We start from the raw sequence: 26,241 nt of genomic DNA, 5'->3' as shown, positions 1-26,241 counted from the left end.
AATTTTAACAGCACCAAAAAATGCAGTCAATACGATTGTGTTATATTTTATTGTAAGATGCTGGATTTAATTGGTAGTGGTGGTCAGATTCATTTTTATCATTTACAAAACAAAAATCTCCATTATTAAGTGAAACCTACATACATTCTTAAAGTACAACTTCTAAGGAACATTCAAATTTTAAATGTCCAAAACTGTAATAACTGCTTAAACTATTTAAAATAAAAACCTCTCTTTATAATATAACTATACACTATGGTGCAGTCACTGGCAGGGCACTGTACACACTGGTAAATAAGCAGCTTACTGAGGAAGTATTCATCTTAATGCTTGTCCCATAATATTCTCACTATATACTCTGTCACACACGTGTGTTTTGGAGACAACTAAAGGGCTTGAATACATGTGATTCCATGCCAGACGAGGGGGTGTCAAAGTGCACTAATTTTCCCTCTTGATCTTTTGCAGACCATTCTAGGGAAATCCTGCCCGGCTCTGGGGCAGCCAATGATGTCACTTCCGGTTCCGGTGTTGATGACATCACTTCCTTCGCTAGCCTTTAAAGCCACCATATTGCCTGAACAGAATCAGTTCTGTTTTGGACTCAGTTGGATTAACATGTCTTTGCTCATTAATCAGTTTTGCAGCCGGGAACAATTATACGGATGGCTGCCCCAAACCTTTGCAATGTCTTATGGTCATTTTTGTGACAACTCTAATATTCTTAATGACTCCAGAAAGGGAAGTACTGACTTCAGTATACAGCAGATGTGACACAAATATCCCAAGGATAATAACAGAGCCTGCCTTCCAAATCAGTTCTTGATTCGGTGGGCCCCTCTTGAAGAGATGTTTCAGGCCCTGCACACTACAGAATGTTGCAATGGCTATCACAGAGATGCAGAACATGTGAAGGAAGTCACCACCCACATTAAATGAACATTTTATAAAAATAAACTCTCTTATACAGTTCTTTTGTGTTATAAGACCAGTCCAGCTTGACATTGATGTGGACCTCCAAGTATATATAGTAGTGCATCACCTCTACATTCACTCCCTGAATACTGACTGAGCCATAGAAACTGTTTTTATGTGGTGAAAGTCAATAACCAGTTGCTTGGTTTTGCTGTTGTTAAATTGCAGACAGTTCTCAAGTTGTGTGATGCCTCCCTTTTAATATGCTATCTCTAGGATTACAGAACACAGTAAGCATGTGCATCTATCGTATTAGGCTTTTGCAGTGTCACAAATTTGGAGTTTTGGACCATGCAGAACTTTTCTCTGTTCAGATTCTGCAGTTTTATTTTAGCTATTAATTTTTAGCTATTTTTGGTGACTTTGCATTGACATTTTGTGTTTTTTAAGTGACTGTTTCTAATTAGTGTTATTGCCATGCAATCACATAACTCCAGCTTGTACCATGTGACTGCTGCATTGCACCATGTGATGTTATCACATGGCCACTATTCAAGATGGTGGCACATTATTACAAGCATCCAAGTTTTTGGATGTTAAATATGAATTGCTATCTGTGTGTTTATAGAGGTTAGGGCTGAAGATTCTTAGTGGTATAAGGATTTTTTTCAGGCTTGTTGATTTTGACTTTTGGAGCTTGTTTTAGATTTCTTAATCTTGCAGTTTTGACTCCTACCCGTGTAAGTCTTTGCTTTTCATCCTCTGACCTGTCAGAAAATTAGCCTTTGGGAAAGCTTTTTTTCAAAATAGGCATGACATGGGAGATTTGCTCTCTATCTGTTGTTTTTTAGATTTCAAGAGCCATGAAAAAAAGCTTAAAATATGATGCAGTAACTTGGGGGTGGGGGTTTGTGCTTAGGAGCTAAGCTTCAGTGAGCAGTAAGTGTCGCAGAATAAAGTCCCAAACCAATAATATCCAAAGCCAGGAATCCACAAAGAGTCTCAAATCCTTCTGGTTCTAGTTTAGACTTTATTAAAAGGTAACGAAAGCCTCACTCTGCCCAGAGTTAGATGATTTTCCTCTGTTCTGAGACATTTTTATACATAGCTTAACATAGATAACATACTTTGACACTCCTGCTTATGCTAATGGACAATGCTAAATGACATTTTGCCACCTTTGTGAAATCACCCTTCATTCAAGTCCGTTCATTATTAGGTAATGCTAATCCATGCCCATTAGTCATTATGTTATTGACATTTTGGCATCTGTCTTCTATCTTTTTCAACTAGTAGGTAACATCTAGAGAAGGCCTTAAATGTGATTTTGAAAATATTAAAATATGATAATATATCTCAGATTTTATTCCATAATTGTGCATAATAATATCTGTTATCAGGATTGTAAATATATGCAGATGTTTTCTATTGTAACAATAATAACAACACTGCACCACATTATTATTATTATTAATTATTATTTGGCTGATTCCTTTATCCAATTATATTATACAATTATATTATATTATAATTAAACGATTAATTATATTTCTTTTGTTTTTCCAGTTGGAGCACAGGAAGGTGAAGTGACTTGTTCAGGGTTACACAGTGTCAGTAGCAGGATTTAAACCCTCAACCTCAGGTTTTGAAGTTCAACATCCATAACCTTAACCATTGTGCCACGACTTTCAACTTACAGTAAACAAGAGGAATTTAGTCAGAGATAAACACTAGGCATCTGATATTTAAACAGACCATAAGGCAGTATACTTTTAACATGATTTGTGGTACACTTTTAATGGAGTTTTGTTGAAAATATCAGATCATAGTAAACATTTGTGCTCACAGTAAAAGAAAGATAATGTGTTGCCATGGAGGAAGATGTCCATTTTGATTTCATTTTTACACAAGGGAGCTCATGTTGTGATTGAATATTACATTCATGCATGGCTTCCCATGCTGCACAGACTATAGCCACTGAATTCAAGCCTTCATGCAATGATCCAAAGGAAAGGAAAGGACTACACTTTGTCAATAAGTGGACGCTTGAGGGCGCTGTTGCCCCGTGAAACCCAACAGACAGATGCAGACACTGGTTTAAAAGCCCCCAGAAGTATTTTTATTTTCTTCTTCAAAGTTCCCCAAAGCACCTCTACCACCATAAACAAGTAATCACTATAATAAATGCACACTATTAAACACAATAATTCTCCTCTCCTCTCCTCCCAGCAGCTCCGTCACACTCCCTCCCAACTCCAGCTCCGCTTGCTGGGTCTCTACCAGTCGCTTATATAGTCTTTGACCCGGAAGTGCTCCTGTCCTTCTGTCCATGTGATTCATTAGCACTTCCAGGTAAGATGGATACTTGTATTTTTCTTCAGCCCAGAAGTACTTCTGTTCTTCCGTTCCCATGACTTGGGAGATACTTCCGGGCTATACGGGAAACAAAAATCCCCTTGTCTCTCTGCAGCGTCACACGGTGGCCCCCAGGGTACCCAGCAGGGTTGTGAAGCCAAACTCCATCTTCCATGATGCCCTGCGGGAATCCAGGGCACCTCTAGGCTGCAGGGAAGACGCCATCTAGCATCCTGGATGTGTCGGCCGGGATAAATTGTCGGCCGTCCATCACAACTTTTATTAATAAATACAAGAGAAACAAAACATTGCTTGTGTAATACACATAGTGAAAAACCACATTCTTTATTTATTTTTTTAATATTTATTAAAAAAGTTATATATTGGTAATTACATGAAAATAGCATCTTCTCTTGTCCATGATATTTTAAAAACATATTATTAATGCATTGAAAAACAAGGCCTTGCTAGATTAGCAAGCAAGACTATGCAACTACTTCTATTTTGTCTGATCAAATAGCTACAGAGCTTCAGGTTATTAGTACACATAAGACTTTCTATTTGCTCTTTAAATCACCTCACACCGAAATTTAAACTGTAACACCCTTACTAGTGTATATTACAATAGGAAATAAAAAGTTTCTCCCAGTTATTCATTTGCACAATGTAATTATTGCAGGATAAATATGAAAATAAGACAGGCTTCCACAAGTGTAAGTTACAGAAATATACAGTATTACATATGAATTCTAAATATTCCAAACAATGAAAGTGTATCATTTTTTAGTAGTGCCATAAAACAACACCTTAAATGTGCTTGCTGCCAGCACCTACCCAGTTCTATGCAACACACTCACTTCAGACGAACAGAATTCATTCTAAACATTATTCTTACTTTCTATTATATGGTCATGGGAAGCCAGAACCAATGTCAGTAGTATCAGGTGCAATGCAAGAACTAACCAGTCAGGATATCCATCCATTGTGTAGTACATTCACTAATGCATGGCCTGTTTAGTGTTACTACTTAGCATAATTTGTCCATCTTTGAAGTATAGGAGGAAATTTTAGTACATAAGAAAGAAACATGGTGACAGAGCAAGAGTCCAAGCCAGGAATCTAAACCAAATTCCTAATACCGCATTTAGAAATTTGCATGCACCAGTTGAGGAGCTGTACATGAACATGAATGTATATAGAAATGACTGTGGAGATTTGTGATAATTTCACAAAATAAACTGCTTGTTTGATTTTTGGTGCATTTGATATTTTAGCATTCTAAACATTTTAGTTTTTCTCAGGAAGTGGTAGGATGCCAGTCTTACCCTTGCTTTCTGTTATTGTTTCCTGGGTATCTCCCTTTCAAATGTGAAGACAAAATGAAATCGTAATAATGTCCGGGTCTGATGGGGAGAGAGGCTTACTGTATTGTTGCCTGCATCAGGCACACCAGCCCCCCAAACCTGAAACAGACAGACACTAGAAACAAGTTTCAGCATATCATACATTTATTAAGTGGGAAAAGCTTCTCTTTTTTTCCCCACAGCAACACAGTACAATAAGATACCAATAAAGCTCAGAACTTTCTTTTCTTCTTGTCTCTGTCTCTCTCTTTTCTTCACCTCCACTCCTCATCCTGCAAATGTCGTCCCCTCCCTTCCAACTCTGGATCCCAAAAGTAGTGGCAGCTGGCTCCTTTTAAGCTGCACCCCAGGTGACCCATTAGTATGTTCCAGAAGCACCACCCTGGTGTGGCGAAAGCCTGACATAATAGGGCTTTGTAGCATCCACAGCTCCCCCTGGTGGCAGCCACAGAACCCAACATGGCTGAAGCAAACTCTAACTCCCAGCGTGCCCTGCAGGAATCTATGGTGCCAGAGAAACCCAGGGGTGCTTCCATCTAGTGTTCCGGGGGATATAATGCCCTAAAAACACGTCCTTCTGTCCAGCTGGCGTCCTTCCAAGGCAGGGCCCCTGGCTGTCCATGACAGTGTACAGACTTGGAAATAACTTAAATGTTCCAACAAGCTGATAAACTGGAACATTAATATACTTAACAGGAAAACACTTTCTGTAAAAATGTGTTTTGCAATGGCCATGAACAAAAGCTAAGTCACTAGGAAAAGCAGAAAAGCATCTAACATAGGAATGTTTTACTCATGTGCAACTGAATACAGCATAACTACCCACTGTCACACAGCTAGTGCTAGACCAACATTAGCAAAGATTATAACTTACTTCAAGGAGCAGAGAATATAAACCTGTCACCTACTACAGACTTTTAAGAAAGTTGATTTTCATATATTGTAGTGTACTCATCAAAATATTTACAGAATATTTACAGAAATAAATAACGTATATTTACAGAAATAAATAACATTGCTAATTGAAATAAAAAAAGTTTATTACATGTTTTTTAAAACTATTATTCTAAGCTAAATATTGTGCAATAAGTTATTTTAATTATTTTCCCTTTGTAGTCATAGTAAAACTATTTCTATATTGTTTGAAAAAAGACTATAACATTTTATTAATTTCCTTTTATTTCTTGCCATAATGTAAAGTAAAGAAGAAATGTTGGAATATTATTTGCCTTTTTTGGGGTGTCTTTCTTTTGACATATAGAAAATAAAGTATTTATGAGTTACACAGCTGTAAATATTGTATTTCTGAAGAAGATGAAAGTTGAAAATTGCATTTCAGCAAAAACTCAGCCCCTTAGTGTATAAATATAGAATTCCAATGTAGGTCACAAATACTCAAAGTGATTAATTTGATAATCTTGCCTGTAAGATAGTAATGTACATGTAAGGGGCTTAAGTTGACAGATTAGTCAGAAACATTACAACACGGGGCATTAGATGCTATGTTTTATGTTGAAGTAAGCCCAAATAAACATAAAAAGAAAATTACATTTTTCATTATCAACATACTTACAGTATAACTATATCACTGAGTCCTTCATTATTGAGGTATCATGTTAATTGACTTACATTCTGACAAACACATATCACTCAAAAAGTAGTCAGATAAATAATATATAAAATATATAAATCCACTGAAACCTCAAAGTCAAAATCTGACCTCATCACAATGCTCTCCTTACACATATACACTCTGTGCATTTAGGGAAAGCACCTTCCTACATTAAATAGCAAAGTAAAAACATCACAGTTATGACAAAAAAAACTTCCTTAAAAGAGGGAACAGCCTAAAAAAGTAACACATGATAAAGATTACAATTTTTAACATGCAAAATGCATTATAATACAAGAAACATTTTCAGAAGTTATATAAGACGACATAGTCAGCTGATGATCTGACCATGTTTACTGGACAGCTTATACTGCACAGTGTGCCAAAATTACCAAGTGGCCACTCACAACACCACTTAAAATTGTTGTCACATCATCCCTTCCCTTTTAGGTACAATGTTAATAAGTTTATTTTACAACAGAACAGGAAATTCTAACTTTGATTTCTAAAATGAAATGTATCACATATCCCTGAGAACAAATCCCAACAAAGGCAGTTAAATGCTGTCACAAACATGTGTTTGGAAGGCAATCAAAGGGTTTGAATCAGGATATTGACAAGCCGGACCACTGTTAGCACTGACTATTAATGCCTTTTCTTCTCTCCCCACAGACCCTCCGATGAGAAAACCAGTTAAATACTTTACTTTGGCCTGTTCACTTCCGGAATCTACAGATAACCTCACTTCTGGCATCCACAGATGACCTTACTCCACTTCCTCCCCTGCAAATATGGCCTTCCTGCTTCCCTGCTATAAATTCAATCAGTAAAACTCTCAGTCCAGTCATAGGGTATTCATCTCAGTCCTTAGAGATTACTTAGCATCTTCTTCAATACACGTGGTGGATCTACAACTCTTTTTGATTTGTGTTGTGCTTTATTACAATGCTGAATCACAGATATTCCAGCCTTAACACTAACATTAGATCTCTGTTGATTGGAACAGTGTTGAACGCACTAAATGTGTATATTGTAGTCATTATTGAATTAATTACATCTAGTCTTAAATGTACTTTACATCAATTCCAAATGCCTTATACCTTTAGGAAGTAAAGTACTTAGAAAAGTAGCATTCCTACAGCTTCAGTCCCTCCTTATTCTGTAGAACCTAAATGAAAAGTTTCAAGCTGGCTTTTGCACCTGCTGTTGTATTTGTGGCAATGAAATGGTTAAATAAAAAGCATTACAAATTTAATGAGCAATCAACTGTGAAATGGAGACATTAGTCAAAGGGTTAGGCAAAGAGGTGTTTAGTAAAATAGGCAGGGGTCAGACCAGGCATTTAAAACTCCAAAATAAAAAAATGTAAACTAAGAGTCAACAGTCGAAAGAGAAAAAATAACTTCAGTAACTCCTGGGTCTAAATTTATTCACCTATCTAAATTAACCGTTGCCATAACAAGCAGATTTTTAAGATTTTCTTTGCCATCATACATATTGGTGGGAAATGATGACAACATTCGTCATATGACCTCTGTGTCTCTTGACTGGCAATATGTACAGAGACTTTAAGCAATTTGATTGTGACCATGAAGAAACTGCCACAAAATGGATGTGACAAACAGAGCACTAAATGACACTGACAGAATGATGATAAAAAATCTTAACAAAATCAAAAACAAAATAATGCTGCAAAAACTAACATGGAAAACAAGTACACACATAAATCTGAAGATAATGACAATAGATCAGAAAAAGTATTAATACATGATGTAGAAAGAAAGCACAAAGTCAACATGAAGGTTTGGGGTTTCTGGCCCCGTATAGTGAACAGTTTGCAAAATACAGACAGTCACGATCGACATATAACATTCAACCCCTACAGGAGATGGGGAGAGCTTTTTATAGTGTGGGGCCGGCCCCAATCAAAGGGTTGCTGGGTAAGGAGGTGCAGTGTCTTCTGGGAATTGTGATGTCATCCGGGGAAAATTAAGGAGGGGTCAGTAGCAATGAGTTGTCAGGGTGTCGGCGTTTCCTTCTTTCTGGGAAAATAAAGAAAAAGAAGTTAGGTGTCTCATCATCCCCTTTTTGGCCTCTGGTTTTGCGCTCGCTCTAGAGTCCTTCCGCGACTCCCTATGTGCTCGTGCGTGACAATGATATCAATGACATTTAAAAATGCTGGGTATCATTCAGCTAGAAATGTGATGCAGATTTTGACACTAGTAGCCACATTATCTTATTGCACAGGTTTAAACATCACATTTTCATCTCAGATACTTTTCATGTGTGGTTTACTTCATACTTTTAAAATAGATTTCAGTAAATAACACATTCAGTCATTAGATTCTGCTGTTAAATACGGTGTATGGTGGCTTAGAAATGGGACTGTTAATATTTTCAGTTTACATTGTACTATTAGGATATATAGTACTAGCAAAATACCCGCGCTTCGCAGCGGAGAAGTAGTGTGTTAAAGAGGTTATGTAAACATATATATACATAAACATATATACTTATATACATATCTACATATACACATATCTACATATATACATATATATATATATATATATATATATATATATATATATACATATAGACATCCACATATATATACATATATCAACATATATATACACATACATATACACACATACATACATACACACATATATATATATATATATATATAAATATATATACTGTATATACACATACAGACACACATATATATATATATATATATATATATATATATATATATATATATATATATATATATATATAGCAAAATACCCACGGTTTGCAGCGGAGAAGTAGTGTGTTAAAGAGGTTATGAAAAAAAAAAAAGGAAACATTTTAAAAATAACGTAACATGATTGTCAATGTAATTGTGTTGTCATTGTTATGAGTGTTGCTGTCTTTTATATATATAATATACACAGACACACACACATAAACATATATATACATATAGATATATATATACATATCTACATATACACATATCTACATATACATACGTATATACACATATACACATCCACATAAACATATATATACATATACAAATTTACATATCTACATATACATATATATATATATATAAACTGTATATATATATATATAAACTGTATATATATATATATATATATATATATATATATATATATATATATACATATATATATATATATATACTGTATATATACATATCTACTTAGTGGCTCCTGTATTTAGGATATAGCAGGTTGGATAATGGACGGATGGACATTTGTATGCATAGCCCCATTTGCCCGTTTTCATTTATTTTCTTTCTTCAGTAATATTTCAGCAAACCCGGAGCTTGTCAGTTCAAATCCTGGTACTGACACCACTGTGTGACCCTGAGGAAGTCACTTCACCTGCCTGTGCTGCAAAAAACAAAAGTAATGTAACAAATTGTACCTCAGATGTTGTAAGTTGGTGGAATAAAGGCATAAGTAAAATAGATAAATATGTATTATACACATAGGAACTATTCATTTATTTTCAGTTAAGTCATCTGCAGCAAACTTTTATAAATGAGGGTTTCTGATTTTTAGATAGTGCAAACTGTTTCTTCTTTATTGACGTTTTCTCTTGGAGAGCTTTTTTCATTTTATTGAAAATGAAAGCAGCAGCTGCCAAAATATGTAGTTTTTTTATTAATTTTTCAACATTGTGTAAAATAAATGTATAAAGTAACATAAAAAGTTTAAATACTGGTTATTCTTTTACAGTAAAATATTACTACAGAGATAGAAAAAAAGTAAAATGGATATGTTCTTTTTCTTTAAGGAGATTAAATATTACTGAAGAAAGAAAAAAAAAAATTAAACAGCCAAATGGGGCTATGCATACGAACTTAAAAGGTTTAAATAAAACAGAAATATATATTTTATTTTTACTTGCTTAACTTGTGGAGGGTGTATCCTGTAGCAAAGCCATAACTTTTTTCGTGAAAGCACGTTTCAGTCAATAAGTGTTAAAAAAACGTGTAAAGATATTGACAATAAGCTAAGTCATCTGCAGCAAAGTTTTATAAATGAGGGTTTCACCTTTTTAGACAATAAGCTACGCAAACCCAGGAAGACATGGAATCGTTTAAATCAAGTATCATTACATGTTCCTTTCTTAAAGAGAAGTAAGGCAGTACTTATAAGCTTACATATTTATATATAGACATACATATATATATATATCTATATCCGAAGCCGTGCAAGCACACTCTTTTGAGAATGCAACGTATAGTTGTACAGAAGAAAAGCAATCTTGCCTGAAATGAATGGCAACCTTTTGTAGGTGTATGAAGTTAATTTAAACTTCAGGTTTACACGGTGCTTTCTTTCCGAAGTACCTGCACTCATGAATATGTGTCAGTCGGTGAAATCCACGCGCTTCGCACCGGCGAAGTACCGCTTTTAAATTTTTATTAAGAAGAAAATAAAACATTTTTAAATTGAGGGAAAATATACTAATAACACTTTGTTAAGGATCAGTTTTTTTGTGAAGCTGCCTTTACTCGAGTGATCACTTCGAGCTGACTTGGTGGCCAAGTGTAAGCGTTACCTGGAAGTAAGCACCCATACAATCAGATTGTGAATCAGACTACGAATGCCGTGAATGTAATTACACACTCACTGCACTTGCTTACGGTAATCGAACCTCAGACGTCAGCGCTAGAGGGGCTTAGCAGCGGTGAAGTATTGGTTTTAAATTTTAATTAAGAACAAAAGAAAACCTCAGAGGTTCGATTCCCGAAAGGGAGTGAAGTGAGTGTCCGGCTACCTACCAGGTAAAGCTTATGGTCGGACAGCAAGTGACGTAACATCAGCCACGGTGCCTTCAGTTGTGAGAAGCAGATCATAGAATGATTGAAAATAGTTTTGCATTTACCTTTTTAGTAAAAGGCGAGCTTTTAAGCCTGAGAAATCACCCCGTAAATGCACACGTTTAATTGGACATGTGTTAATATGTATGGTTACACAGTATTAAAAGACAGTGAACAACGTCAGTTACCTTTGTTCCCGCGTTTGATAAAAGGTGAGCTTTTAAGCCTGAGAAATCACCCCGTAAATGCACACGTTTAATTGCACATGTGTTAATATGTATGCTCACACAGTATTAAAAGACAGTCAAAAATTAACGTAATTTACCTTCGTTCCCGCGTGTGACTCGTGCTGTAAATGTCTTCCTTGTTTTTAGTTCACGTGATTACGTAGGAGGCGTGATGACGCGATACGTGACTCCGCCTCCTCCATTACAGTGTATGGACAAAAATTATGTTCCAGTTATGACCATTACGCTTTGAATTTCGAAATGAAACCTGCCTAACTTTTGTAAGTAAGCTGTAAGGAATGAGCCTGCCAAATTTCAGCCTTCCACCTACACGGGAAGTTGGAGAATTAGTGATGAGTGAGTCAGTGAGTGAGTCAGTCAGTGAGGGCTTTGCCTTTTATTATTATAGATGAAAACGCTGTACTGCATCCCAAGTCAGCACTATTATTAGTGACAAATTCTCAGAGCTGCAGCAAAAAAAGAAAAATAAATACTCCAGAAATAAGAGTAACCAACACTACTTTCCAACTTGCCACTTCACATACACAGAATACACACACACAGAAGTAAATAAAATAATGTAAAAGGGTTTATTATTGTATGCTGGAAAACACAAAGGCACAATACTTAAACTATACAAAATCCCAAGCTTCATCACACAACACACACGATTATGATACAAGACAATATACTTTAAACAACTAATACACTTACATCATTTATACAGTATGCAAAAAAAAAATATATATATATATCCTTTTTAAAATTCTGATAAAAGCTAATATGTAGTTTAATGTTCATTAAGTCAGAGGGAATGCTGAGCAAAACACCTAAAGTTAAAAGAAAAAATTAACTTTATCTTTTCTAGACTAACAAGACATATCCTGATTTCAACAAAAGAAGTCAAAAGGGACCTGCTATGCTCTTCAAGGTACTGTTCAGGATTTTTTATTTATTGTTTCTACTTTAATGAGCTCAGGTTTAATGACTGGCTTTCTGCAGGTGGGATAGTTTCCCCTGTCCTATGTGAACTCATTCAACTTTCTTTTGGTGCTGTTGAAAATAACTTATTTTCCTCCCACCTTGTCTCTTTAACCTTTTCCTTCAAGCACCTTTTCCCCTCCTTTTTCTGTTTCTTATTAGCCTTCTGCAGCCCATATTTTTCTACTTACCTAAACAAACTGTCATTTCACTTTTAACAGAACGATTGAAAGGTACAAACAGGCAGTGACCAAGTTTCATAATACTCACTTGCACTCATATGTTCTATCTTTAACTAGTTGTCTCAATGATTGAAAAAAATAAGTAAGTGATAACAACTTGTCCTCAAAAAAAATGTAATTAATTGTTCTGTCACATTTTAGCTGAGAAAGCCTGAATATGATTTTTGTTTAATCAGCATGCAACTTAAACATTTTTTTCTACAATCTTTTAATACATATGTTACTGAGTTATCGAAACCTATTTTTCCAGCCAAAAATATATTGAATACAGGCATGATCTTAGTAAACAAATACAGAGAAATTAATTCACACATTATTCTGTCAGAATTGACTACTGCAATGCTTCATTAATAGGTTGCCCGTATTGTCTTGTTTATATCTTTTCAGTTAACTGAAAATGAGGCCTATAACTAGAAAATATGACTACATAACTCATCTTTGTATTGGCTTCCGGTTAAACTTTGGGCTAAAATCAAAGTTCTTTTCTTTCTAAAATCAATGTTCTAAAGTTCACTTTGCACTTTATTGCTTAATAGAAACTATCACTGCTTAAATAGCAGATAATACATTAGAACACCAGAACACTGGTCATTCAGCCCAACAATGCCATTTGTATGGAAGAATAATTTTTGGGTAACATAGCATTCATCTTAAAGAAATAGCGTAAAGGCTTAATAAATGTCAGAAACCTGTTCAGCCACACCAGGAAACCAGATAAAGGTCAAGTGAACAACAAAATGTACACTGAAATATAAGAAATGATTTAGGAAAAATACTGAGATGGTCAAGTAAATAAAGAATGTACCAGAAGAAAGGTTGATGTAATATACAAAATGAACTGAAGGATAATAAAAGATGACTAAGCAGATGTCCTATAAACGATAATGGACAATTGTTATATGAACAAAAATTTCAAGGGTGTGGCACAACTCAAAGGTACATGTATAAGATGAACCAGAATATAATTTAACAGACTTTTATTTTATGTAAATCATTTGGGCGTAAACCAATGAACCAACTAGAGTAAAATGTATGTATTGATTGACGCTGTATGTAAATTCAATAGCTTATAAAATGAACCTCTATTCTTTGTTTCTCTGACTTTTCTGACCATGCTGATATGCTATAATAGACTGCTTTTGAAGAATGCTCCGTCCAAGGCATTTTGCTGAGGAGTAATTAAAAGATACAATGAACAGCTTTTCTCCTGCCTGATTGCTGAATTGTCCTGTTAGAGGATGTTAATTTCTTTAATAAGATGTTAAATTTCTACCACATTTGTCCTATTCAAATAGATTGCCCAAAATAATATCAAGTCAAGATTTTAAGTTCCATAAAGTCCTACTTTTCATCACACTACTTGGTAATTTATTTCACGTGTCTCTGCTTCTTGCAAAATTCTTTTCTAACAAGTTTCCAACCATGTCTCTGTGTTCTTGTTGCAGAATTAATTTTAAAGTAACAACTGGAATCACCTTTACTAGTTCCTTCTGTAATTTTAAATACTTTGATCATGACACCTCTTAATTTCCATTTGTGTCAATTGAAATGTTTCAGCTCCTTCATTTTTTTCTCATAGCTCTCTGAGTTTTCATGTAAATGCCAGCCAGTGGGAATCAATGACTGTCAAGTTCTACAACCAGATAAGTGCACTTTTATGAGAGATGTGTAACATTATCATTTTTACTGATTTGTATGTTAGTGATATTTCTTTGCCTCCCAGAATCCAAACTGGCTGCTACATAAGAATATCATGTTGGTGTTATCTCATGAGTTGTACAGTATTTGGAATGCATTTTATTGTGTTAAAAGCTCAAACAGATTAAAGGACAATATTTGCTATTTTAAATGCATGCAATCCAATTTTAAAGTAAATAATACCCATCTTTCTGTGAAACGCTTGCTGGAAATCATCCGAGGTGCTGTTTAATGTTCATTATCACCAAAGTGTCCTACTTTATTTAAAAAAACAGATACTCCCAAGCCTGTAATTAAATTAGACAGAAGCATTTATATTGTCATAGCAAATGTACAGCTTTAATGTTGTGCTGTCAAATTGCTATGCTTAATCTCACAGTCAGTTGCTCACAGGTGACCTCTGCTAAGGAAACAAGACTTACCATGTAGTTTTAGGATGTGAAAAAATGATTTGCTGTGTGATTAATCAATAACTGTGAGAAGGAGGCATAGGAAGAGCACAATGGATTGATAAAACGGTGTTTCCACATTGAATGTTTTATTTTTACTTCAAAGGTCCTTTATAGTACAAACCTGTACGAGAAATGTCATCTTTTGAGGTTACTGAAGAACATTTACAGTGGTGGTACTGTTGATTTAAAATTATTCATGTGTAACCTATTATTGTTGTGATCTATGTTTTATTGTAACCATATAATCCTGGCTTTTCCTTTGTCCTCTTTTTCTTTAAAATATGTTACATTTTTGCTGCTTGTGTAAGTTCTTTTCATTATGTATTTTCTGTTGAACAACACAATGCTCTTTTTGATTTTTCTATTAAAATTCTATTGGGTCCTAGTAGTGGAAAATATTTTTAAAAAAATGGGATCACACAAATAAATTTAGCATTGTTGTCTACAATAATTTCCAAGTTTAGTTTTTTCACCATGGGAAATGGACACATCATTTTTTAAAATTTACCTTTTAATTAGTTTCTTCCAACTTTGACAAAACGTTTAACATCTGGTGTGGCTATGTAAAAAAATATTTACATTATGTTGCTAATTTTTTAAGATATTTGAAAATTGAAAAATATGTTTTCATTATATTAATAATGCTGATAGTCTAATATGTTATTAATAGCTGTATCTTTTGATGTGGATTACATTTTCTAAGGAGATTCTTCTAAATCATATACATATCATTTTTGAAAAGTGAAGTTCACATTTAAATTACTAGAAATTTGGTTGGTATTTGCAATGTATTTTTTACAACTTTTAAAATTGTTTATAACTTTAGAGAAATCCATCCTGCACTACATCCCATCCAATAAGGCATAATTGAATGTAAAATACTGCACAAAATTGCCTTATATTGGAAAAGCAAGAAGTTCATAATATGCAAGTATGGGCGTTTATAGAATACTAGCTGTGTAAGCCAATGCTGTAAAAAGCCCAGGGTCCTAGAAATTATAGAAATCGTCATAAAAAAAACTGAAATGTAGAGATGTCAGATAATTGAAAGGAACTAATCTGGGTGTCTTTCTCTTAGGAGGATTCGATTTACCGACATGCTCGCATCACTTGTGCATTAGTGGCAGGAGGAAAAGTAAAAGGCATACTGTTTTGCCGATGTTAGCGGCTAAGCGGCTTTGTCTTTCTTCTGAGGTTTCGTTTTGCTGACGTGCTGGCCTCACTTGTGTTATTAGCGGCTAAGCGAGTTCTCTGTTTCCTTGGAGGAGGAGTCCAGACTCCACCTCACACTTACAGGCCGGACAGATACACACACTTCCACGTGTAGACATTTATATAAAAGACAATATTTTATTCAAGTAGTATTTAATTTGATTGGAATTGGTATCTTCAAAACCTTAGAAGTCACAAGGTGTGATAACATGTTTCAATCATGCCTCTACCTTTATAAAGAACTATTTATCTAAAAAAAATTGAAACTTTGGTTACTTAAAGTATGCACTGATATTTACAATTTTCATTTAAGGATTATTTGGTATTCTGCCTTTTGTGTTAGAGATAGATGTCCCAAAAGACTATTTTATTTGCAGGTTCATCCTGAAAGTCCATCAGAAGATTACTGTTACTTGAACCAAGATATACTACAGTTGTAAAGTGGTAAGTGTAATAAATAAATGAAAAAGCTAACAAAATGGTATATATCAGTTCAACAACAATAAACAACACAAAGTTTCACTCTTCTGTTCTCCCTTAAGATAATTTACGGTAAGTTCAAAGTATGTCACACATATATAAAAAAGCCTCAAGAAGGCAAACACCTTTTTTATTCAACAAATTACTAATAATGAAATTAAAAACTGCTGTCATAAGAGATGGAAAATTAATGAAGTACTGGCTTACAGATAGCGCTGTTCCAAAAATAATAGTTTTTAACAAGTTAATACTTACCCTAACTTCATCACCTTGGATTCAGCATCAAGACCCTTGAAACAGTATATCATCATTAGTTGAACATCCAGCTTTTCCCAGGAAATCTTTGTCAATTTTATTCATCTTCTGAGCTCAAGTTGTATTGAATTTGTAAAGCTTAGTTGAAGAAGGTCAACTTTTTACAATGGCAAACACAGAGGCTGACTTAAACTCTTTCACTCTTTTCACATTTAAGATGCTGCTAGCTGCCCGTTTCCACTGACCTAAGAATAACTACAGAGGCCCCATGGTTTATTAAAGATGGCTGATGCTCTTATTTTCATTAAAGGATAGTATATACATTATTTTACACTTTAACAAATAGCATATACTTGGGAGAAAATATAGGAAAAAGAATCATGAGGACAGAAAGTGAATGATAATCATGCAGCAGTGCAGAAGTTTTGATTATATACTGTAAATGTGAGGCTTTCGAAATAGTATTCCATAACATGTATTTAATGGTGTCCTACACTATATACATTTCCTGCTTAACCAAGTATTCAAGAGACAAATTTGTCATGATGTTTTGCATGCAAGCATTTTGAAAAAATCCATTTTGGTGTTTGGTTGGATGCATAATTCAGAATAAACACTGTCATTTGAAACCACTTTCCAGTCAATTAAAAAAAATATGTTTGAATAGTTAGTGTGACTTGTGATAGTTTGGCACCCCATCCAATGTTGTTTCCTATTTATACATGTCAAAAATGCCACATTTTGATATAAATTTTAAAAAAGATAATAAAAAGCATTACACTGATATTCTTGATTTGATGATGTCTGTCAGTATTCAGCTCTACCTTTGGTGTCTGTTAAATGGATAAGACTTACACGTTAAACTTTTTCAACTGAAAGAAACATATACTGGTGATTAATTTAGGCACAGTTATTATCTGAAACAATTAGGAAGGGTAATGCTGGGAAGTGTAATGGCAAAATTGAAAAATTAAAAAAATAAATACTGTACCAATAAACCCTAGAATTACAGTAGGTATATGTAAAAATGAGCAGATCAATATCGACACAAAAGGGCAACTGATCTGTTCTTAGTATTTCTTAAATACTTTCACTCCTAAGCTTTTAGAAAAATTACTTCTTTCACTTCTATAATGTGACCATTATTCATACTACTATAAACAGATGTAGGGAGCCCAATTATATATCAAGAACATTTTTTTATATTGCACATTTTTATTCAAAAATGTAACTTAGGGACAATTGCAGTGTGCACATGAGATGTTCTTATCTTAGTACATTTATGGGAAAATAAATGTTGGTTTTATTTGCATTGTTTCAGTGTGCATATGAGCTGCATACTAGCAATGGATCAAGATAAGGTGCCTACTAAGACTAACTTACCACTGCAGTATACATCTTGTAGCTGATTCTGAAGAACAAGGTTACATGCTAACTTAACTCACCTCATTAACAGGTCTACAATGGAAAAGATGTAAATTATGAAACACACTGTATATCTACAGCATTTATTATGAATGAATCAATCATACTTAGTTCAGTGTCAAAGAAAATCATATGCCATGCATAGTAAATTTAATATTGAATAATTCAAATTGTCCTGCTGTATAGTGGAAAATGTAATGAGTTATACATCTCACCAGTATTTATTCTTCAATATTGTCAACACTGTTAGTAAAATTTGCATTGAAAAATGGTGCATGTCTCTTCCATGCAGCATTCCTTGTAAGTACTGTGGAATTTACCTTTGTTTGGTATCCCTCAAGTCTGGTACAAAATATTCCCCCTGTAGATTGTATAAAGGCTGTGCTTAAGTGTGTTTTTTTATGTTGCATATAGTCATGCTTTGTGGATATTGTCCAACACATGATAAAGTATTATATATCTTTTGGCGACACTTGAATTATCATCATCATTTAGTATTGATGTTTATAACTATTGAAATGATCTAAGACTTGGCAACTGTTCATTTCACCAGCTTTTCTGTTTTATCTGCAAAACTGGAAAATCAGCCAAACCAAAAAGGACAATAATGCTAATGATGTGATATGATTCTTTGCTCTCCGCATAGTCCTTTTTATTTATCCTTTTAATTATGTACTTAATGAAAATAGAATTCCCTGATAATGGTGCCTTGTTCAAATGAAGTGACAATACAAAATTTAAACTCCAGATCTATTGTTTAACGTAACTCGGTATAAATTGTGAATGGTTTGATACTGTACTTCGTTCCCTATTCAGTATTTTCTTAGGTGCTGTTTTTAAATTGAATGTTACAATATAAGAATTTCAAGGTTTTTTCATGAGCCCAAAAGTGAATAATATTTATAACAATCCTGTAGTCCATGTCATAGTGACAATCATGTTGATATGATTTAATGTAGTGTTTTATAGAATGTGGGATGAGGATTAAAAACTTAAAGTAGTGCTTATAAATATTCAAAAAAAAATTAACTGCCTACTGTTGATATTGAACAAGAAGACACCCAGCTGACTAAGCAGAAGATAATTACCAAACCATGGCAAAAATACCTGCAAATTAGTTAAACATAGCCTTGATCTTCTTCCTTTGTTCACCTGGGGCCTCATGTATAAACGGTGCGTACGCACAGAAATGTTGCGTAAGAACTTTTCCACGTTCAAATCGCGATGTATAAAACCTAAACTTGCCATAAAGCCACGTACATTTCCACGGTATCTCATACCCTATCGTACGCAAGTCTCCGCTCGGTTTTGCAGACTGGTGGGACCCAGCGTCAATGCAGTGCTACTGTTCCTGTGTGGTTACCTTTTCTTAGATCCACATCCACGACGGCGGCTTTATCAAATACACTAAAATTAACCCCATATCGTTCATAAATTTAATGCATCTGATTGTAATTAACCTGTAACAATATAATGGTCCATGGAATGGTCAAACTATTCTAAATATCTGCTTTAGCGTTGTTACTCTCACTGCATCTTCTTCTTCTGTCAGCTGCTCCCGTTAGGGGTTGCCACAGCGGATCATCTTTTTCCATATTACTCTCACTGCACCACTCGGAGTATTTATATCACTGTATCTGAGTGTGAATCACAGATCTACAGCGATAGGAAAGAGAATTATCGGTATACAGCATCAAGCGCTCTCTGCCTCAGCCATTCGCTATTTGAACTGCTCTCATCCGACCAACACTTCACAGTCTTTCCTGTTCGGACCTCGCAGTTCACAAACAATTTCATCCCAAGAACTCTAAACACAATCTAAGCTCAATCAGTCCATCAAGTGCTCCTTGTAGAACTGTTTGTACTTGCAAGTTACCGTGAGGTAATTGTACTTATGATACAGTTATAATATTGCACAACCTGAGACACTTTATAAAGCTCGTATTTACATATGATGGCGATATCATTTTTAAGATGAAATGCAGCAAAATATGTTGATCATATTATACAGATAAAACTTTCACTTTAACTACATGGTGCCGTAGTGCTAGCAAGGAGCTGGCTCTCCGTTCATGGTTTGTTCCTGCCTCACGCTGTTTTCATGCTGTGGCTGGTGCGACACTGGAAGGATAGATGGATAGAATAATTACACATTACGAAGATATTTCGATGTTCCTTAAAAGTTTTGAAAAATCGGCATTCTAAGCTTACAGATGGCTTAACGTATATTACAGAGCTGATTGTGTGGCGGTTGGGTATTTGGAGAAAGAAAAGTAAGGACAGGAATTGGGGGTTACTACATTTGAAAAAGACAGTACTTCTGTAATAAAGCAGTTCATTGAAGGTCGTGCATGGCGCAGTAAGCATCTTGTTGCTGTAAGACATGAACAATCACTGTGCCACCGTGTTCCCATGTTTAATAACATGCTTTAACTCATATCATCATGAAAATGATATCACGTATACTTCTCAGTATTTTAATTACTCAGAGAGCTGTAATATTATGAACGTAATGGATTCTGTGTCCTGTCGGAGGAAGAGCACGTAGTGATTCAGGCACATAGAGCACATAGAAGATCAAATACACAACAAAGCATTTAACATGCTACTTTAGTTATGATGGGATTTGAGAAACTAGTAAATTAAACGATTTTAAGATGAAGTTTATGATGTTCTATTTTAATGACAAAATAAACTACGTGATTAAAGTGGAAATTTCGAGATTAAAGTTGACATTGTGTGCTTTTTTCACACTGTGTGCCTTTTTTTTTCACTGTACTCTAATAAGCTTTCATATGACACTCAGACGGTGGGCTACGAGTCAACTTTTCATGCCGACTTTTTTACTTCGGGCACTGTGCGACTTTGTGAACTTGAGCTTTCGAGTTTCTCCGACATGCTATGTCACTCGATCAACTTCCTTTTGTTGCTTATATAACTGTTTAAACCAACAAATAGTACGTTTTTCTTTGCCTCCATTGGTATTTGCTGAATTTCTTCTATTTTTCCTCGTACGTCTGCCATTGCCTTTTCACAGAACGCTGGGCTTAAGGGCTATTTATATTGATTTGCATAGTCAAAGAGGCGTAATTCTGGGAGGAGTTGGGGCGGGACAACAAGCGCGTGCACGTGCGTTTATTTCCACGCTGAGTGGGATTTATGTAGCGGAAGAACGCGGAAGTTGGCGAATGCACAGATTCCTGCATCTGGATTTTTCTGTGCATAAGCACATTTCGGCTTTTGTGCTTACATAATGTTTTAGTGCGAATTCTACGCACGGCATTATGCATGAGGCCCCTGGACCTGAAGAAAATCCCCTACTAGTAATATACACTGTCATGAGACAGCTTAAAAGCTCTGGTGGTGGTAATTCCTCACTGTTCCGCAGGGTGGAGGTGTTTACTAACTCCTCTTTTCTTCCTCCCTTAAACAAACAAACAATTGACAGCCATACCACCTGTGACATCACTTCCAGTGTCCATCCACCTGGACCAGTTTATTCCTGTCTGACTGGTACTTAATCAGAAGTTTTGCCATCTTAGAACAGTCACTCTTGAGACTCGCATTTGTGAAGACCTTTCTTCCTTCTCAGTGCATTTATACTTTGTGCTTGTTTTTCTGTTATATAGGGTTTGCCTGCAGGTGCCCCAACTTTTTATGCTTGTTTGTGTTTTTCATTACACTACATAATCTGGCCTTTTAACTATGAGTTTCATTTATGTATTGTACTTTCATACACAATTTTTTGTTCCTCTGGTTTTGGTTCCTGTCTCAATCCTTTACTCTCCCTTTGCATCCCATCATTTTACATCATTGGCTGAACAATATATAATTAAAGTGATTTTAAAATCAATAGTAAAAGAGGCAGCTAGTGTAGTGACACTCAGAACAGTGAAATGTGCTCAGACTTTTTTTGTTTTTACTAAGATTCATGCTTCTTTATTTTAAACTAAGTGCAGCCAATTAATGTCATTCTAAGTTTTGTTAGAAGTGCATTGCAGTAATCTAGTTGGCTCATAAATAAAAAGTGTTTAATTCCCTGTAAGGAGTGTAAATCAATTCAGTAGGGGAGCTGTAGGCTTCAACATCTTTAGCCCCTTACTCCAGAGCCCCATCCCATGTTTAGAGACCAATGTATAAGAGATGTCTGTGAAGAAAATGTAAGGCATACTGTATGTGGCCTGTAGGGAAAATCTCACAACCTCAAACACCAACACAGGAGTCCAAAAACAACACAAAACAAAAAAGGCTTTAATAACAAAAGCCTAAATAATACAAGGGAGCATCAAAGTACAACAAAAGACAAAAAATAACAAACACCTCTGACCCCCAGGGCCTAGCTAAACGACAGTAACCACTGGCCACTCTATTACCTGTTACCCTGTTCATCATTCCCTACATTGGCTCTTTTTCCTCCCGATGACCTGCTGCGCTTTTGTTGCCTCCCAACTCTACACTTTCTAAGCAAAGGAATCAATGCGATTATATATATGCACATGACTGTAAGCACTTCTGGGTTCCTGGCTGACATCATTATTCTCTGGTGTTGTATGGGTATCGGTCCTTCCTTCTGACAGCATTGCAATGTTCTTGTATACCAAGGAATATACAGCTTCTCAAAAAGATAGCTTTCCTCCACAGAACAAAGTGTTCTTGCCAGATTTCAATTGTAAAGATCCCTCCGATGTGAACATCCTAGGGACCCTGGAACATATTATACAAACAGAAAAGATACCAGTGGACAAGGCATGGGAAATGAGGTGTGCAATGACTGGCCAGTTACATACAAGACATCCAATAGTATGTATCTCTACAAAAGAACAGAAGGCATTAAGATTGCTATGAAATAATAAAAGTATTGTTATTACTCCAGCTGACAAAGGAGGCGAGACAGTCATAATGGACAATGAGCAATATGTAACTACAGTACAGAAAATTCTCTCTGACACCAGTACTTACAAGCAACAAGCCACAACAAAAGCCATCTTGAACAGAATTAATACCACTCTGAATATGTTTCGTAATAACAACTGTTTAAACATACAGGATTTTTTCAAAATGAAATCCAATGATGCAAACTGCCCAGAATACCATGGACTTCCAAAAATCAACAAAACTCCTTTGAAATTCAGACTTGTGATCAGCCTAACAGGTGAGCCAACATACTGTAACTTATCCAAAAGACTTTTTCATGTGCTCAAACATTTAACGTATGATTCGGATCATTCGGTTAATAGTACTGAGATGGCATTGCAGCACTTGAAGAATATACTGTATCCAATGATAGTCTCATTTGATGTGGTGTCACTATACACCACTTTAATAATTCAACTGGCCATGGAGACGTTACTCACAAAACTACCATAACAGCATGAACAGAGCTGACCATGAAAGGCATAATGCTTTTAATGTCACTTTTCCAGAAAACTAATTTCCATTTTAATGGGAAGTATTACCGACAGAAAGAAGGCATGCCAATGGGATCTCAGGTATCAGGACTCCTAGCCACACTGGCTAGACAGTGTTTTGAAAGCTTGGCTCTAAGCTTCAGACCTAAACTTTGGATACGCTACATTGATGATTCATTCATATTAAAAAGCAACCAGCTAAATGAATTTCACAACCATATCAACTCAGTATTCTCTGCAATTCAGTTTGCAATGGAAGGTGAAAGGAATGGATGCAACAACTTCCTGGACATCTACATTGAAAGAGGTAACAACGGCACTTTGAATACAATTGTGCAGTACAAAGAATGTTATGTGGACAAAATGTTATTTTCTATCTATAGAAATGCAAACTGTTTCACAAACCTTATACACTTATTCACTATATCTGATCATGTTCAGCTCTGACGGAAGAGCGTTCCCTGCGTGGGGAGAAAATCACATGGCTATAATGTCGCTGGCAATCAGCAGCTACCCTCTAAAACACATGGAGCTCTGAAATCTCTCTCAAAAACGTCAAACGTTACTCCTTAACAATCTGTAGACGATAATGTCTGTTGAACAAACAGATATCGTTAGCTAAGCGGGGGCAAGGTGCACTCCAACAAGTGGCGAGACGTAGACCAACTCGAACAGAGGCTGGCGAGTGAATGAGGAAGTCCCCGCTCCCCTGCTATTGGCCCACAGCCACTCTCTTGTATTTGCATAAATACATCGGTACCACAAGCGAGCTGTGGTACTTCATGAGAGAAATCGCAAAATCAACTGGAAAGTTCAAGCAAATTATAGGAAACAACTATATCTAAATCCTTTAAGTAATTCTCTCGTGAAAAGCAGACAGACATACAGACAGAACGTGATTGGACCACAAAATTTTTAAAAAGCGTTTCTTAGTGAGCACCTATGGGCCAAGGGTAACCTACATTCCAAGTCCCAAGTCCTCATGGTTCGGGAGATTTCATGATGAGTGAGTCAGTGGTATTTGGCTTTTATATATAGCCAGGACACCTGGAAGATGGAACAACCAGGAGAGAGGCAATACCTACCTCGGCACACGAGAGAGCAGCCCCATGGTTTGCATCGGGGCCACGGACTGCAGCGTGGAAGCTCAACCCTGTTGGGGACTGCGACCACTGCCAGGGGGCGTCTGGATGATCCTAGAGCCCTGGACTGCAGCACTTCTGCCACACCAGGAAGTGCTGCAGGAAGATCTTCAGGGAACACCTGGAGCACATCTGGGTGAACTATAAAAGGGGCAGCCTTACTCCATTCTGGGAGCCGGGGTCGGGAGGTGGAGGATAGAGCTTGTGAAGGGAGGACTAGAGGTAGCAGAAGAAGAGAAAAATAGAAAGAATAGTGTCAAAGAAAACGACCAAGCTTATTGGTGCTGATTTGAGCACTGTGTAAGGTGTATCACAGATGAGCGGGGACACTGCCCGGCCGGGACACCTGGACAGTCCCCGAGTTGGACGATACTTCTCCTCGGCCACGAGAGGGCAGCCGCCCGGGCCTAATTAGGGGCCACAGGAATGGAGCCAGGACACTCACCACTGTGAGGGGGCGCCCGGACAGTTAGGGAGTCCTGGATGGTAGCACTTCCGCCACACCAGGAAGTGCTGCCGGAAGTAATCCCAAGGGCACCCGGTGTGCTTCCAGGTTCTCTCCAGACACTTCCACCACACCAGGAAGAGATGTCAGGGGGAGCACCTGGGGCTCATCCGGGTCATAATAAAAGGGGCCGCCTCCCTCCACTAAGAGAGCCAGAGTTGGGAGGAAGAAGACGAAGCTTGTGAGTAGGGCGAGAGGAGGTCGAAGGTGAAAGAGAAGAAGAAGAAGAAGAGAGAAAAAGAGAGGAGGTCGAAGGTGAGAAGAGAAGAAGAAGAGAAAAAGAGAAAGAGAAGAAGAAGAGAAAAAGAGAAGAAGAAAGAGTTGGTGAAGGAAGGCATTGTGGTGCTGAAAGAAAATAAAAGAAGTGTGTTTGGACATTCTGGTTTCTGTCTGTCTGTGTCTGGGGGTATGCTTTCCACAGGTGCTATGTGCTGAATCTGAATATTTGGGTGATGCGTACCAGGTGATGCTTGTGGTTGGTCAGCCAGTCAGGAAACATCAGTCATGTCCTCTCAGTTGTGAGAAGCAGATATAGTTATAGTTATAGAGATAACATAGATATGTTATACAGTATGTGACAAATTATACAAAGAGTACGCAACACGTGTTTCACCCTTATTGAAGCTCTTTAGGTGTATGCACTTTTGTATCCTCTTACGGGGATTGAACCTCAGACATTGTGCCACAGCGGCTGGTTTGCTTATTTGACCAGGATATATATATATTCTTATATAGAGCAACATTAGTGGGTACTATGATTTTACTTAATTTATAGTTTTATTACTGGGTTGCAAATATAGATTATATATTATATATTTAAGACAATTAAGGGAAGTAGAAAAGAAATTCTGTTTGAATGTTCCACTTTAAGCATTGCTCTGTGCTCCTGCACTTAACAGTCATTTTTAATTTAAAAGTAATTTTCCAAAATAAGCCACCAATAAAGAAAATAATTAAAAGCTGAGAGTTATTGTAAATTGCTTTCATTACAATCTTGCAGTGTCATTCTACTGTTAGTTTCTTCTTATAATGTAATGATCACCAGCATTTTTACTGGCATCTCTCTGCTCTTACTGGTTCAGGCTTATTTTCTCCTAAATGGCAGAAATCAATAAT

The sequence above is a fragment of the Erpetoichthys calabaricus genome, chromosome 6, assembly GCF_900747795.2.
Source record: "Erpetoichthys calabaricus chromosome 6, fErpCal1.3, whole genome shotgun sequence".
NCBI classification, from domain to species: Eukaryota; Metazoa; Chordata; class Cladistia; order Polypteriformes; family Polypteridae; genus Erpetoichthys; species Erpetoichthys calabaricus.
This window is presented reverse-complemented; position numbering follows the sequence as displayed.